The sequence below is a fragment of the Coturnix japonica genome, chromosome 2 (assembly GCF_001577835.2).
Source record: "Coturnix japonica isolate 7356 chromosome 2, Coturnix japonica 2.1, whole genome shotgun sequence".
In the NCBI taxonomy this organism is placed as follows: domain Eukaryota; kingdom Metazoa; phylum Chordata; class Aves; order Galliformes; family Phasianidae; genus Coturnix; species Coturnix japonica.
This window is the reverse complement of record NC_029517.1, coordinates 49502792-49516869: the sequence shown is the minus strand read 5'-3', so window position 1 is coordinate 49516869 and position 14078 is coordinate 49502792. Positions and strand designations below refer to the sequence as shown.

The window sequence follows — 14078 nt, the reverse complement described above, 5'->3', positions numbered from 1 at the left end:
CATCCATAAAAAGAGGAAAAACTTCACTGAGAATAATTGCCCACTTGGAACAACTTACCACTGGATAATAAGTCTCCTAACAGCAGGTTTGACATCGTTTTTGGAACATAAGGAACAACTGCCACTTTGTTATAAAACAAGACATATCAGCATCTGCTGTCCAAACCAAACACACTACTGCAATTTTTTCTAAAGAAGGAAAATACAAGAAGAGGTATTCAGCTCAGGGAAAAACCTCAACAATAGATGTTATAGATGTTTTTATTTTCAGACCACTGGCTTGGAAGCTGCTATGAATTTCTAATTAGATGCTACTACTTGCTAACGTTGCTATGAGAGTATAGACTATAGGTCATAATTGCCTTTCACAAAAAAATTGCCTTTAGTAGGCATACACTGATATTTTCAGGAATGATGTGATGCATGCCCATCTTGCATATTTTGCCCCAGGCAGATAACAAACGTCTGAGAAATAATGCTGAGATGTGTGAGTCTATGGGGGTAGGGCCTTCCTTATCTTTTTCCTGAGCTCAGTTAATAAAACTTTTATTAGATCATATAGCCCATATGCTGAAGTATATGTACTGTAGCTCCCACACTTCTTAATTTCCAAACAACCATCTGGTTATGATGAACTAACAAAGAAGCATCTTTGTGACACAAAGAAAGGGAAGTCTGGTTAGTACTCTCTTGCAGCTTCAGCAAGGCACAGAAAGAACTCTTCTGCTTGTTGCTAATAAACTATGGTACGAACATGAAATTGGGCTCAAAACATGCATGAATTAAACTACCTGTTAACAAAAATAACATTATACAGAGTGTTCCAGAGCTGTAGAAAGATCAGATTACAAATCCTGAAGGTCAACAGCTGTGATTGTGCTGATCCTCATCCCATCAATCTCCAGCAGGATGCAAGTACATTCGTGGAACTTGGAGCACATAGCCATTAAGAAGTCCTTCCTGGAGAGAAGAGATCCCCCTGGCAAGAGGTAGCCACACCTTGGTTCTCCATTAAAATGATATTAAAATACTCCTATCCATTTTGCCAGTTGTATCAGAACTCCTCCATTTAAAATGCTGAAGTGAAATGACTAAGAAAGATGATTGCAAAGAAGTCAGTTGCTTTGAGTCCTTTGCCATTTTAGCTGTAAGAAGAGCAAAGGGGAAAGAAGAAGGCAGTCACTGAGTGCAGTCCTATACCTGGGGCAACCCCTGAAACTGGAGCTCTTATCCAACAGACACCCAAGTAAGCCACGATCGGTTCCCATTGCAATTTTTCTCCTCAGTGCTCTATTGTGGTTTTCATCTCTCTTCGTAAAAATCATACTGACCCCTGAATGAGTATTCCTGAATATCAATTAACTTGGCTTTCCTAGTGGTAATGGTATTTTCTCTCCATTACACTTCTGAAATTCAGGCTTTTAAAGTTTGTATTAAGCTTAGTTTCATTAAATTCTGTGTTTCTTCAAAGTGCAGTGAAAGGGACTGTCAAGATTGATCCTCCTTTGTGATGGGGCAATACTAAGGGCACAGTTAGACAACAGGTGTAGATGGATGCTGAGTGGAAAAGAAATCATCATTCACATGGCAGCTTGAATAAAAGCACTGTCTGCAGCCAAAGCAAGGAAGCAGAAGCCAAAGTAAGTAGATTTCATCTGGAAACTGCAATTCAAACTAGTATTTTTTTTCCTTCAAATCCAATAACTTCTTTCTTGCAGAAAGCGAGAGCAGCATACATTGGATTGCTATTATCATATTATAGGTTGTTTTTTTTGTTTTGTTCTTTGAACTACTCTGTAACATTCAGTGATATTAGCAATATCTTTGAAGAAGAGTTGATCCTAATTTTATTTAGTCACTGGATAATTTAAATGTACTCTGCCCAGAAAACAGTTATTGGACTTGATTTTAAAAGGCCTTTAATATGATGCGACTGAAATGTTTTCCTTTTATTTCTGATAAAGCAAAGCTATTGATTTGAAAAAGAAAAATGTCAAATTTATTTGCCTCCAATACACAGCAACTGCTAAATAAGACTTCTTATATTTACTTTTCATGCTAGGCAGACAATTTGTCTTCAAGGTATGCCTCTGTGGAAATTATAGTTTGGTCACCTTTAATAGGAAAATCTGTTTTGGCAGAACTTCTGTTTATTTTGTGGTTTAAGTTCCAGATGACTTTGAGAATGTCAAGCTGTCATCCTAGCCTCCAATACTAATACTACTACTTATTTATATTTTACTGGTATCATAAATATTAATAGATTTTGCAACTACATAGTGTTTTTCATCCATGCATTTCAGAGGCTTTAAAAACTGAACAATTCTCTTTCTCCCTGACATGTAAAGGATTTTAAGCACAGATTTACAGGTGTACCCTTAGCTTAATGGCTTACCTACATAGTTGTATGTGAGTGGATTTCTTGAGCAAGCTCCACAATACATAGAGTTGAATAGCATCTGTTCTTGTGGTGATTAAACTATTTCACACAGTCACCCATTCAGTGAGAGCACTCCAGATCACCATACATAACTACTACACCTAACTACTAAGTTTAACCACCTGCTCAAATGGAAATTTACCCTTTTTTGAGGGGTAAGCCTTTTTGGCTTTGAAACCCAGAGCCAAAAGCAAGCTTTCCCTGATAGAAAACAAAGACAGAATTCTCAAGCCACTGGGTGTCACTGCTTGACTGCATTTTGGTATAATAAATTTATGAAAGACTGCAGGAGCTAAAAATAATCTGCAACAGCTCTCAGTGATGCTTCATCTGGAAAATGCTTAATTGCTTGTTCAACAAACAGCATTTGTTATCAGCATCACAAGTACCAAAAACTTTCCACTTTGTTTGCAAAATTATATTTCTGAAATACCATATTTATTTTGACAGGTTTATTTTTCTGTCAGCCTTTGAAATATAGAATCTTGTTTTGTTGTAAATGATCGGAAGAGTTTTTGAATACAGGGACTCTCTTAGGTGGGAGAAAAAAAAACACTCATGTATGAACAAAAATAATTTGCACTTCCTTCTTATCATTGAATCACAGACTGGTCTGGGTTGGAAAGGACCACAGTGATCATCCAGTTTAACCCCCTTGCTATGTGCAGGGTTGCCAACCACCAAACCAAGCTGCCCAGAACCACATCCAGCCTGGCCTTGAACGCATCCACAACCTCCTTGGGCAGCCTGTTCCAACACATCTTATTTTAAACATCTTCAGATTATCAGTTTGCTAGATCATACAGATTTTGAAAAAACAGAGTAGAAATCCTGAAAAACAAAAGAAAATCTAAAAGGGATAAAAATATGTGTGTACGGTGACAATAATGAAAAGACAGTAATAAACACCCAAAAGGTTGTTTACAGGAAAAACTCACCCATATGGAAGCCTTCAGTCTGCTAGGAGCCAATGAGGCAATCTCCACCAAGGTGCAATCTCCAAGAGATGCTCCCTTAGTGGTGGTCAGCCCTTAAATGAGGTCTAGAGGAGGTGGAGTCAAGCTCCACCCCTTCCAGGAGCACAGCTACGTTACTCTCACCTGTGCTCCCACAGCTGACCGGACACTTGCCTCAGCTGATTAATCAGAGGTTCAGGCTGCGATTACCAATTTCCCATATATATGTGGTATTTACTCTTTCCATTTCTAATCCTTCATGTTAAACGTGGAGTTTATGCAATCTAAACACTGTTGCTGGAGAGCAGGGACAGATCCTGCAACCTGAAACAAAATCTGCCATTACAGTGGCAGTCTGAGCAAGACTGCATTCGTACCATTACTGAAATACTAAATGGATGTGCTATGTGTTTATATATATGCAATAGGAAGAGATACTAAGAAAACTGTTAACAGTTTAAAATACTGTGCATCAGTGCCATGTGTTGTTCCATGATCTCTTATCTGAAGTCCCTGGAATGGTGGCATAGATGTAACTCACAAAAACATGAAGCAACACCAGCTGGAAAGATGTAAGAGCTGTATGGACAACAACCTCAGTATGCTTCTGAACTCTAACATGTAAACTAGGGAGCTGGAAAAGAGAAGAGATTGGCAGAGAGAATACATTTTGTTTGTTTTGTTTTCTGTAAGCAGTGGCAGAATCTGTGGAGAAATCTCTCTAAAACAAAGCAGAGAGAAAAGGTGAAACGGTGAAATGTGAAACAGTATCCCCAGGAAAGGAAAATCCCCTTGGAAATTATAGGCTGAGGTTATGTAGAGTAGAAAAACAGACTGAGAAAGACAAATCTGATATAGCAAAGGTGAAAGTACAGCAAAAACATTCTGGAAATTACACTTTCAAGTGAAGGAGCACCAATAAATATAGTGAAGACGCAAAAAGAGAGAAGGATGCATTCTGTGGACATGTAATGGGTACTTGTTTCACTGTGCTGTGGCTCAAAATCTATGTTTTTCAAAATGTTTCCAATATACAGATTTAAGGGATATTTCTCAAAATCCTTTCTTGAACTGTTGGAACTGTGGATTCCAAAATTTGCTACAAGACTTCTGCCCCGTCACAAAGAATTGCACATGTATAGAATCTATGGAATTTCTTGAGATATTCAAATAAAATGCTTCTCAGTAAGAAATTCATTTCAGAACTACAAAATCGCAAAATAAAAGCTATTCAAATACATAAGAGTAAACACGTAAAAACAGTAAATAGAGAGAAAGCAGATAATAACTATTTTACAGGTTCATGTAGTTTTACCTGTATGGAGATAAAAATATCTAATTGAAATAGAATGAAAAAAATATATATATTACAATCTGCTTTGCAAGTAAGAACCTACAGTCAAGTGGTCTGTATTTGTTTTTTCCTTTTTAACTGATGAATAAACTAAACCAAAACAAAGCCAAATGAAAAAAATTTGCTTTGCTATGTTTTTCTTTGATTGTAGGAAGGGTTCCTGGTGAAAATGTTCTGAGTCATTAGAGCCCTCATGCTTTATAAGGCCTTTTTTTCCTGAGAAATTTAGAGTGGGAACCAGTTAAAGAATGGTGTGTTCAAAAATAGCAGCAAAGCACTCATAAATAGTGAGTAAGAATAACCACTGGAGAAAAATGTTAGAAGAACTGAAGAGTGGAATCCATGCAGCAGCCAAGTGCAAGATGCTGCTTTCTATGTGAGCAGTGGGGAGATTCTGGACTGTCTTCCAGTCACTCCTTCCTGACTCTCCAACAAGAGGGTTTCCTTCCCCGCATAAAAGTGGCTCAGCATCAGAGAGAATGTAGCAAAGTGGGAATTAGTGCTAGTAATTGCTGCTTTGCCAACTGTGTTATGAAAAAGAATGCATGCCTTGGCCTTGAAATAGGGCAAAAAAATCAGAAGCCATCTTATTTGTAGGGGCTAGTGGTAAGTAGCGCAGCTGTCTTGATAGCTGAAACCTGGAGGAGCAGTCACTGAAGCACAGGATGCAGTGTTTTGTTTCAGTACCCCTTAATTTTCACTACTAGGTGAGAGACTCTTCTTTCAAGCAAACATGTTTTTGTAGTATTATCCAGTTCAGAAGAATCAGCCTGAGAAATTCAATTTGGTACAAGAATTTATATGAAATGTCATCCTTTTCCATAACCTGTCCCTTCAGCTGGTCTCTGCTCTTAAAATCACCTAAAACAGCATCGGCCTAGATCAGGTTGGCTGTTGCACTAGAGATCTTTTCCAAACTAGGAGTTTCTATGGAATAATAAGTTCCTCAACTCACTTTTTTTTTTTTCTTTTTTCTTTCTTTTTTCTCTTTTTTTTCTGTATATAAAAATTTCTCATTCTACATATAAATTTACAGGAGTTGCCTTTTCTTCCTTTCCCGTTCACTGCCAGCCTTACAAATTCTATCTGGCTCCTAAAAATAAAACACAGTGGTTATTTTAATTTCCATAGACTGCTGTGATTTCAAAGGTTGTTTTATATCAAATAAAGCTCACTACAGACATTCCCAAGTGCACTGTCTCTGGACTTTATGTTAATCAGTGCTTGCAGAATTGTTGCTGTTTCTTCCATTGTTTGCACTGAAATATCAAACTACATTCAGCATTATTTGGACCCTGTTTGTGCATTATTCCAGCAACTGTTGAAGTACAAGGTATAATGTGGTACAATGGCTGGTATGAATTTAGATATGATTGCATAAGGATGACAATTCTCCAATTGTAGGCAAAAATTCTTTGAACATTTCAGTAATGGTTTACACATCCACAGAAGTCTTTTTATTTCAGACAACATATGTATACCTACATACAGGCTACATATTTATCTCAGCCTGCTTCCATAATGACCTCATTTTTGGCCATAGAGTTAGCTAACCATAGCTAGACAGTGCTTACATAGGAGTCAGTGTAAGCTGTCCATGCTTCTTTTAAATGCATCACTATTGTTCTGCACTCTTGGTTACATAAAGGCTTTCTCAAGAAGCTTCACATTCTGTTCCACCATGTTCATAGGAGCTGAGGTGCCAGTGAAGTACATTTCACTTGGAAATTAGCTTTCAAGTCAGCACACAACCAAAAGTTTGAATGCTGGGAAGAAACACACTTTGAGATTGCACACTCAGCTAATCGTGGTGGAGGTAAGTGAAAGCAATTGAATTGTTAAGGGGAGAAAGATTTATGAGGGGAAATTTAGCTACAGCCTTAATAGGATAAGGGAAAAAATTATGGGAGGGCAGCGCCAACAGCAAACGTATGATTGCTCACGAAGCAGCAAACACGAACAATACGTGCCTTCCTCCTTTGAACACAAAAAGCAACATCTTTGTCTGAATTTAAAATTGGTCAGTCTGTCAGCTCAGACTCCTAAATCTTTATTGGCCCATTTTCCCTTCTAGGTTCCATTCCTGCAAGGCATTTAAACACATGCCTACTTTTAAGCACAGAAGGGCTGCTGTTGAAGGCAATCTGAATTCCAAATTAGCCATATATATTTTAGTACTCTGCCAAAGAGGAGCTTTGAATAACAGTATCAAAGAGTTGGATATTTTATTCCCTTTACATCGATTAACCCAAGATGAGTGTATGTCTCAAAGCTGCTGGAGTGGCTGCTCAATCTATCATACCAACTACTGACCATCCTGTGTTCTTTTTGGATGGCAGTTCAGAATAATGTGACATCAGAAGGAGTGATTTACGGTATCATTTTACTGATTTGTGGAAGCCCCAGTCTCTTACATACAGGCCCAGGATTTGATAAAAGCTCTAATGCAGAGGTTGCTAGTATTTATGGTGCAATATATCCAGAAGGCTCAGAGTTGCCATCATGTTGCCTAATGCAGTTTTCCTCTTGACTTTGAGATATATTATCCTGCTTGATATAGATGGAAAGGCTTGACTTGGTGAAAGCTGCTGCATAATGCTGTAGTTAATGGCATGTTGGTAATTATTTATAAAAATCACTGAGGGAAATGCAGGAAAGGTGAAGACTTGAAATCCCTGGGCATAGAAGTCCTTTGGCCTTCTTCTTGGGACAGCTATTTCTGTAGCTCTGGAATAAAGCAGAATGAACTTTATCCTACCACATATCTACCATTCTTCCTCCCACACGTAGTGAAAGCAACTTTGCAAGCAGAAGGTTAGTTGTGGCTTTTTCCACCTTTAATCCTTGACCTTTTGTTGAGACTGCAACCAATTAGTGTCAGTTGAGATTTCTATTTTTTTTTTTTCTTCTTGAAAGCTGGAGACGGAAACCAGCAAACACTTTATACATAATAGAAGATGCTGCAAATGGCTTGTAGGCAGGAAGATTTTCAAAGGCTGATGGTCTGCACAATTTTAACTCCCTGGATACCAAGCTGCTGGAAGATAACTTCCCTTTTCCTTACCTCTGTTTTCTGCTCATGTTAATAGACTTGAAGACAATTATTGAGGATTTGAAGTAGCATTACAAGCAGCAGCAATCTCCCTATGGATGGACACATCTCATAAACCCTCTGGAGAAGTCTTTTATAAAATGCTTTGCAGAAATCCTGTCTGAATGGCACACCTCAGTCTGTGCCAGTGGTTCAACTCACCCTTACACACTTCCATGAGCAGTTTCACAGAAAAAACACAAGTTCAGTGGATGTTGCTTTTAAACGTGGTAATATAGGGTTTCCCTGAAACCAAGGGATATTAAATCCTCTAAAACCTGCTTGATTTTGTTGTGCAGGAAAGAAATGAACTGGACAGCTCAATAACTTTTGTCCTGAAGGCCACTGACTGACTCAGATGACCCAATGAATGTGCAGCTGTGGGTAGACACTGCCCTTCTGCCTGCCAAAAATCCTACAGTTGCTGGGAATGGCTCTGGTGTACCTGCATTGTGGTCATTCCCTTTGGCACATGGTATTAAGCCCTGACTTTTGCAGAAAAATTCTTCTCTGGTTCTGTCAGATGGGGTCTATTTACAGCTCAAAAGCTTTGGGTGGGAGTCTAACTTTGCACCTTCATGAAGCAAGTGGAAAAGAAAGGTAGCTGTAATTAATGTAGCAAAAATTGTGCACAGCCAGCAAAACCAATTGATAGCACACCTTTTTAATGTTCTGTTGCAAATATGAGCTACGCACCTTTTCCCCAAGAGACGGTGAACATGTTAAAAACAGTATGGAATGAATACACACTGCATACTGATGAGGGAAGCAAACAATTCCCCTCAAAATATCTTTTACTGACTTTTATATACACTTTTGCAAAGGTCAACTTTCCATCACTTAGAACCTGAAATACAGTTAACTAACATTTAGTTAATTTCATTATTCTAGACCTTTTTCCTAGGTTTAAGACCCCCTCCCCGCCCCCCCTTCCTTTTAAGGATAGCCATCCTGAGTCCTAAATTAATTTTGTCTACTTATGTCAATAAAGACATAAGGATCAGACCTTATGTTTTACTTTAATGAGCATTCAGATGATACTTTCTGTCTACTGCAGAGACTGTATAACCCTTCCAGACTCTCCGAGAAGAGGTAGTTTGAATTTGAATCATATATACTACCTGCTGTGCTTAGTGCATCTCCCGAGCTAATGACTACTATTTTTGCCCAATTGCTTTCTGCCTGTGTACTGTGTGGAAAGAGTTGCAAAGTGTTTTTAAATATTTAAAGAACCAGGAAGAGAGCATATTATTTAATAAAATTATTCGACCTACTGCACTTTCACTGCATCTGAACGCTGACAAACATTATTGCAACTTGCTCTTAACTAAAACAAACTAATAACAGGTAAGCTAAAATGAGTAAGTTTTGGGCAACCCAAAGTCCAAGTTGAGGTTAAAGTTAATGCACTAGATATAAGGAGCTCTGAGCAGTGGGGAGGAAAGTGGGGAAAAGGTAAACAGCAGCAAGAAGAAAACATTAAAATACAATGTGTGAGACAAAAGGAAATGAGAGGGAATAGGCAACAAAATGTATAACTCAGGGAGTGGCAATGTAGGGCAAGGATTAGCTTGCACTGGAGAGATGACTGAGATCAGAAAGCAAAACAAAATCGGTGAGATCAAAGAGAGATTCTGAAGGAACAGAAGATTGTGAAAATAACAGGCAATGAAATAGGGAAGACTCATGATAGAAAAAGCAAGCTTTGGCAGGCAGCTAATAACAGAGTGGAAAATAAAAAGCACATTTACAGGTAAAATAGCAAATCCAGAGAAAGAAATTGCCAAGTGAGAGAGAGGATCTGAGGGCAGAACGGCCTGTTCATCCCTAAGAAAATGGACAAATTCTCTTACAACTTCCTCCAGTGGTGGCAACAATGACAGAAGCTGTGACATGGAAGATGAGCACAGGGATCACTTACGATTAATTTTTTTAGATGGTATATGCTTTCTATGCTCTCTTATAAATCAGTTTCTACCAGCTGTTGATATTTGTATTACACTCTTTACTATATTCCTACCCTTCAAAAATCTTCAGTTAATATTTTTGTCTTCCCAGGAAGTGTTAGTTGATGTTTTAATCATTCTCTTTATGAAATTGTGATGCTTTTCTGCTATAACCTGGTCTTGACCTAGCCCAGACCAACAACCATTCTAATTATAAATTTTCACTGACAGGCTTTATTTCATAGACATAGAATCATCAAATCATTAGGATGGAAAAAGACAACTAAGATCATCATAGTTAAACCATCAACTCATCAAAGAATCAGTCAGTCTAGACTACTGAACTAAATCAGCTGCCACTCTATCTTACATGTAATGGGAGTGTCCTTCAATTAAGATAATTCCAAGGGAAAGATCTCCACACTCAGTCTCTTTTAGGTTCAGCTCCTCCTGATGCTTTTCCTCAGCAAGAATCTCACTTTGGAGTCATGGCTTTGCAACCAGCCCTAAGGAGCTGGGCATGCTCCTTGGCTCTCTCTGTTCAGTATATCTCACTTACTTTGACCCTTTAAAGAGATTATATGCCATTTACACACTGGTCTCATCACATCCAGGAACAAAATTTACCTTCTGGACTGTGCTGGTGAATATCACTCTGCAATAATTTTTAGACTACTTTAAACTCAGTCAATGTAGGGAACACTTTGCTAACGCTAACAACAGCTAAGGCTGTTCCCTGCACAGATCCCATGACTGCTACCTGAAGGACGCAAATGAATTTCTAGCAGCCACCTTGCACTGAGTATATTCCTCAGATATCTGAGAATGTATTACTCTGATCCACAGCAAAATGAATCCTAGAACGGGCAACTGGCCTCAGCTGTTTCCATTTTTCTGCACCGGGCTTTCAAGAAGAGCAGGTGGAAAAAACAGCTGGAAACCTTTTGGAGTGTCTTTAACAAACACTTCTGACAGGCTCAGCTGCACAGACCCTATCTGGCTGCTAAATTCCTTTCACTTGAAGTTTATCTAAAGGATTAGTAGCTGCCAAATAAGCATAAGACAACTGCAACAGGTGATGAGCCTTTCATTTCTTGCAAGAAAATCCTAGCAGCCTGTTTCTCATATAAAGACTCACCCCAAGTCACTTCTAGAGCTAGAACAAGGCATGTGGATTATGTCTGATATCTGCAATTACTTTCTGAGTGCTATTTAGCATTTGCAGAGCGTAAGTATGCTGAAAACTCTCCTTTCTGATGTTGGTTTGCATATTTTAGTCCCAGATTTGTTAGCACTCTGCTGGAATATGCTAATGCCTTGATTAAGGAGCTTCAGGATTCTGCTGCGGATGGGCTGGGGGTTGTGTGAAATCTCACTGGTAGGAAAGGCCAAGCTGGAGCTGAACTGTGACTCTTCACAGGACTTCAAATTGAGTAATATTCTTCACTGGTTTCAGAACTATATGAAGGATTTAACTAAAATAGGCTTTGTATGAACGGAAACTTTTTTTTTCCCATGGAGCTTTTACTATTACTTTCACTAGATATTTATATTCCAGTTGAATTTAATGCCTCAGTGTGGATGAAGTCCTGTAAAGAAGTACTTTTTCTTTCAAAGTCAGGCAAAGATATGCAGCAAGAGGAGCAGAGAGAGATATAACTTTGCTCTCAAGGAGTTACATCCCTTGGAATGGTCAGTGTGATTTTAAGTCAATATACTGCAGAGCTGCATCTCTCCCAGTATGCACTGCTTACAATACTCCATACTCATAGCAGCTCTGAGGCTCTGCCTTAATATGGCACTGCTGGGGGAGAAGAGGATCCCAGCTGTCTGTCAGGTAGATCACTCAGCCTTCAGTAGCTATCTGGGAAATATCTGATAATGCTAGACGTAACAGGAGGGTCAGGCCTGCAGCTTATAATAAAGACTCTGAAATCCTAACAAACTCCACTATACAAAGTGTGCTGGAATTGAATCATAAATAAATCACACGTTGCTGTAATAACACTGACAGTACATTCAGGTTCAATACTAGAAAAAAAATATTCTTAGAGTGGCAAGACATTGCAACAAGCTGCTCGTGGAGGTGGTGGAGTCACTGTCTCAGAGATGTTCAAGAAAGGTGAAGATGTGGTACTGGAGGATGTTGTTAGCAAGCATAGTGGGGGTGGTCTCATGGTTGGACTAGATGTCTTTCCCAGCCCTAATGATTGTAAGGAGTTACTTGATCTTGCATTATATATATGTCTGTATATACAGTTGCACATGTGTGCATATAGAATCTAAAAAATAAACTTTTATGAGCACAGTCACTTAGTAATAGGTAATTAATTGCTGCAGATAAAGTATTTTCACCTGTAATTGGAGGTGTAGTAAAAGTGATTCCTCCAATCTACCGGAACACCAACTGCAGGTAATACAGATTGATCTGCAGGGCAGTTTGTAAAAGGCAGCAGGTCTGTTCCTCTTTAAACACTCAGCAAACCAATTATACTTTTTTTTTCTTTTCTTAGCATCAAGGAAGAAAAAATGGAATGTAGAGTTAGCCTAGGCAGACATGTATAGTGACAGTGCAGATGGGAACAAGTGAAATACTACGGGTTACAGGAACTTGAAAAATGGTGCAGTGATTCATTCTGCTGTGGGTCAGTATTAACACCCAATGTCAAATTCAGAACATTATATTCTTTCTCCCTAGCTCATGTCTAGATGTTGCAGAGCTGAATATCAGCATTTAAAGGTGCTCCAGAGCATACTCCTTTCCAGTTACTCAGTTAGGGTGTGAACTACTAACAGAGTTTACTGGCTTACCCAATCTGTATTTTATAGCATTATAGGAAAAATACAAGAAGTGCCACAAATGAAGTTTGAGCAGAGTCATCTGCTTTCCTTCATTCCCTTCCACATTTCTTACTGTACCTCATCTTACTGAGCACACACACGCTAACCCCCATCCTCCTCAATTTTCTATGACAGAGTATTTTTTTCTGAGCTGAAATTATTTAATAAATTCAGTGAACTTCTGAGCTGAAGATATTCCATGTGTGTAAATTTACAAATACTTTCTGAATATCTAAGATTTCCTTTTCAGAGCATTTACTATCAAAACAAATCTGTTTGCTAGCCTCTATATGTGAAAATGGAGTGCTCATATAATAATTGACACAATAATCATTCAAACACGAAAAACAAATGTTTTCCCTACTAAAAGCATAGGTCGTGCAAAACTATTGAAACCCAAGTGGAAATTTTTAGAGAACACTTAACTGCCTAGTGCTAATTCATGTCAATGACACGAAAATCTCTTCAGTATATAAACATTTTCAACTTAGCCCAGCAGTGACTTTTTTAAAACCCTGCTTTACTTAAAATGTTTGTTATCATAAGTATGATATTCCTGATAACCTACACTTCCACTAACCGCCAGGAATTACCGCAGTGATGTTAATTTTACCCACGAATTCTCTTAAGTTTTAATACTTTCAATTGCCTACACAAATATCATGTGTAGAAACTCAGAAGTGGCACCTTTCTTTAATCAGACTCCTAGATCCTTTAATAAGCTTACAGGATATTGAAGACAGAACACTAACAATAGCATAAAACATGTAGTGGTGCAGAAATTTCATTATGGATACTTAGCTTCCCCCTTGCCATTGGCAAATCCTCATCTACTTGCAATCAGGTGTCATCATGATAGTAACTATGGAAATACATACATATGAACTCCATGGATAGTCTTGCTTGCTTCCTGGTCCTTTGTGTCACCTGTTGTGCTTTGGTATTGTTAGGATGAATATACACAGTTAACAGTGCAATCTTCTCATATTTGGCAGTGGACCAGAGGTGAGGAAAACGAACAATGGCTTTTGGAAATAATGGACTAAATACTCAGCTCAGCTGCTTTGATGTACTCTAGCTGAAGTCCTGTTCCAATATCATCATTATCTTCAATCAATCAGTATATCTTTATTGCCAGAACTTTTGTCACAACAGCTACATGATAGCACGATCTGTATGCTCACTGAAAAAGCACTGCACTCACATGAGCCTCTAAATACAGGTAATGTTCTATTAATGGTTCGTAAAGAATCATCCATAATTCAAAGTCAGTGCTTTTTCTTAAAGAATAAATACATTTTCTATGGTATATATTCTGAGAATAGTGTCTATCTCCATCATTTTGACAGGAGAATGAACATTTTAGAGGAAAACTTTTGAACTCAGTCAAGCTGCAGAAACATTTGGATAAATCATTTATTTCATGGTTCTTTTTCTTATCAATCACTAA

The 14078-nt window shown here is 38.3% G+C and overlaps 1 long non-coding RNA gene across 1 annotated transcript; it reads right to left on the bottom strand.

The window, feature by feature from the left end:
• Nucleotides 1-247: 247 nt before the first annotated feature.
• LOC116652895 lies at nucleotides 248-3422 on the bottom strand. Its single transcript, XR_004306090.1, has 2 exons — nucleotides 3379-3422; nucleotides 248-1145 (listed from the first exon to the last, which is right to left on the bottom strand). It is a non-coding gene; the product is annotated as an uncharacterized LOC116652895 (long non-coding RNA).
• Nucleotides 3423-14078: the final 10656 nt, after the last annotated feature.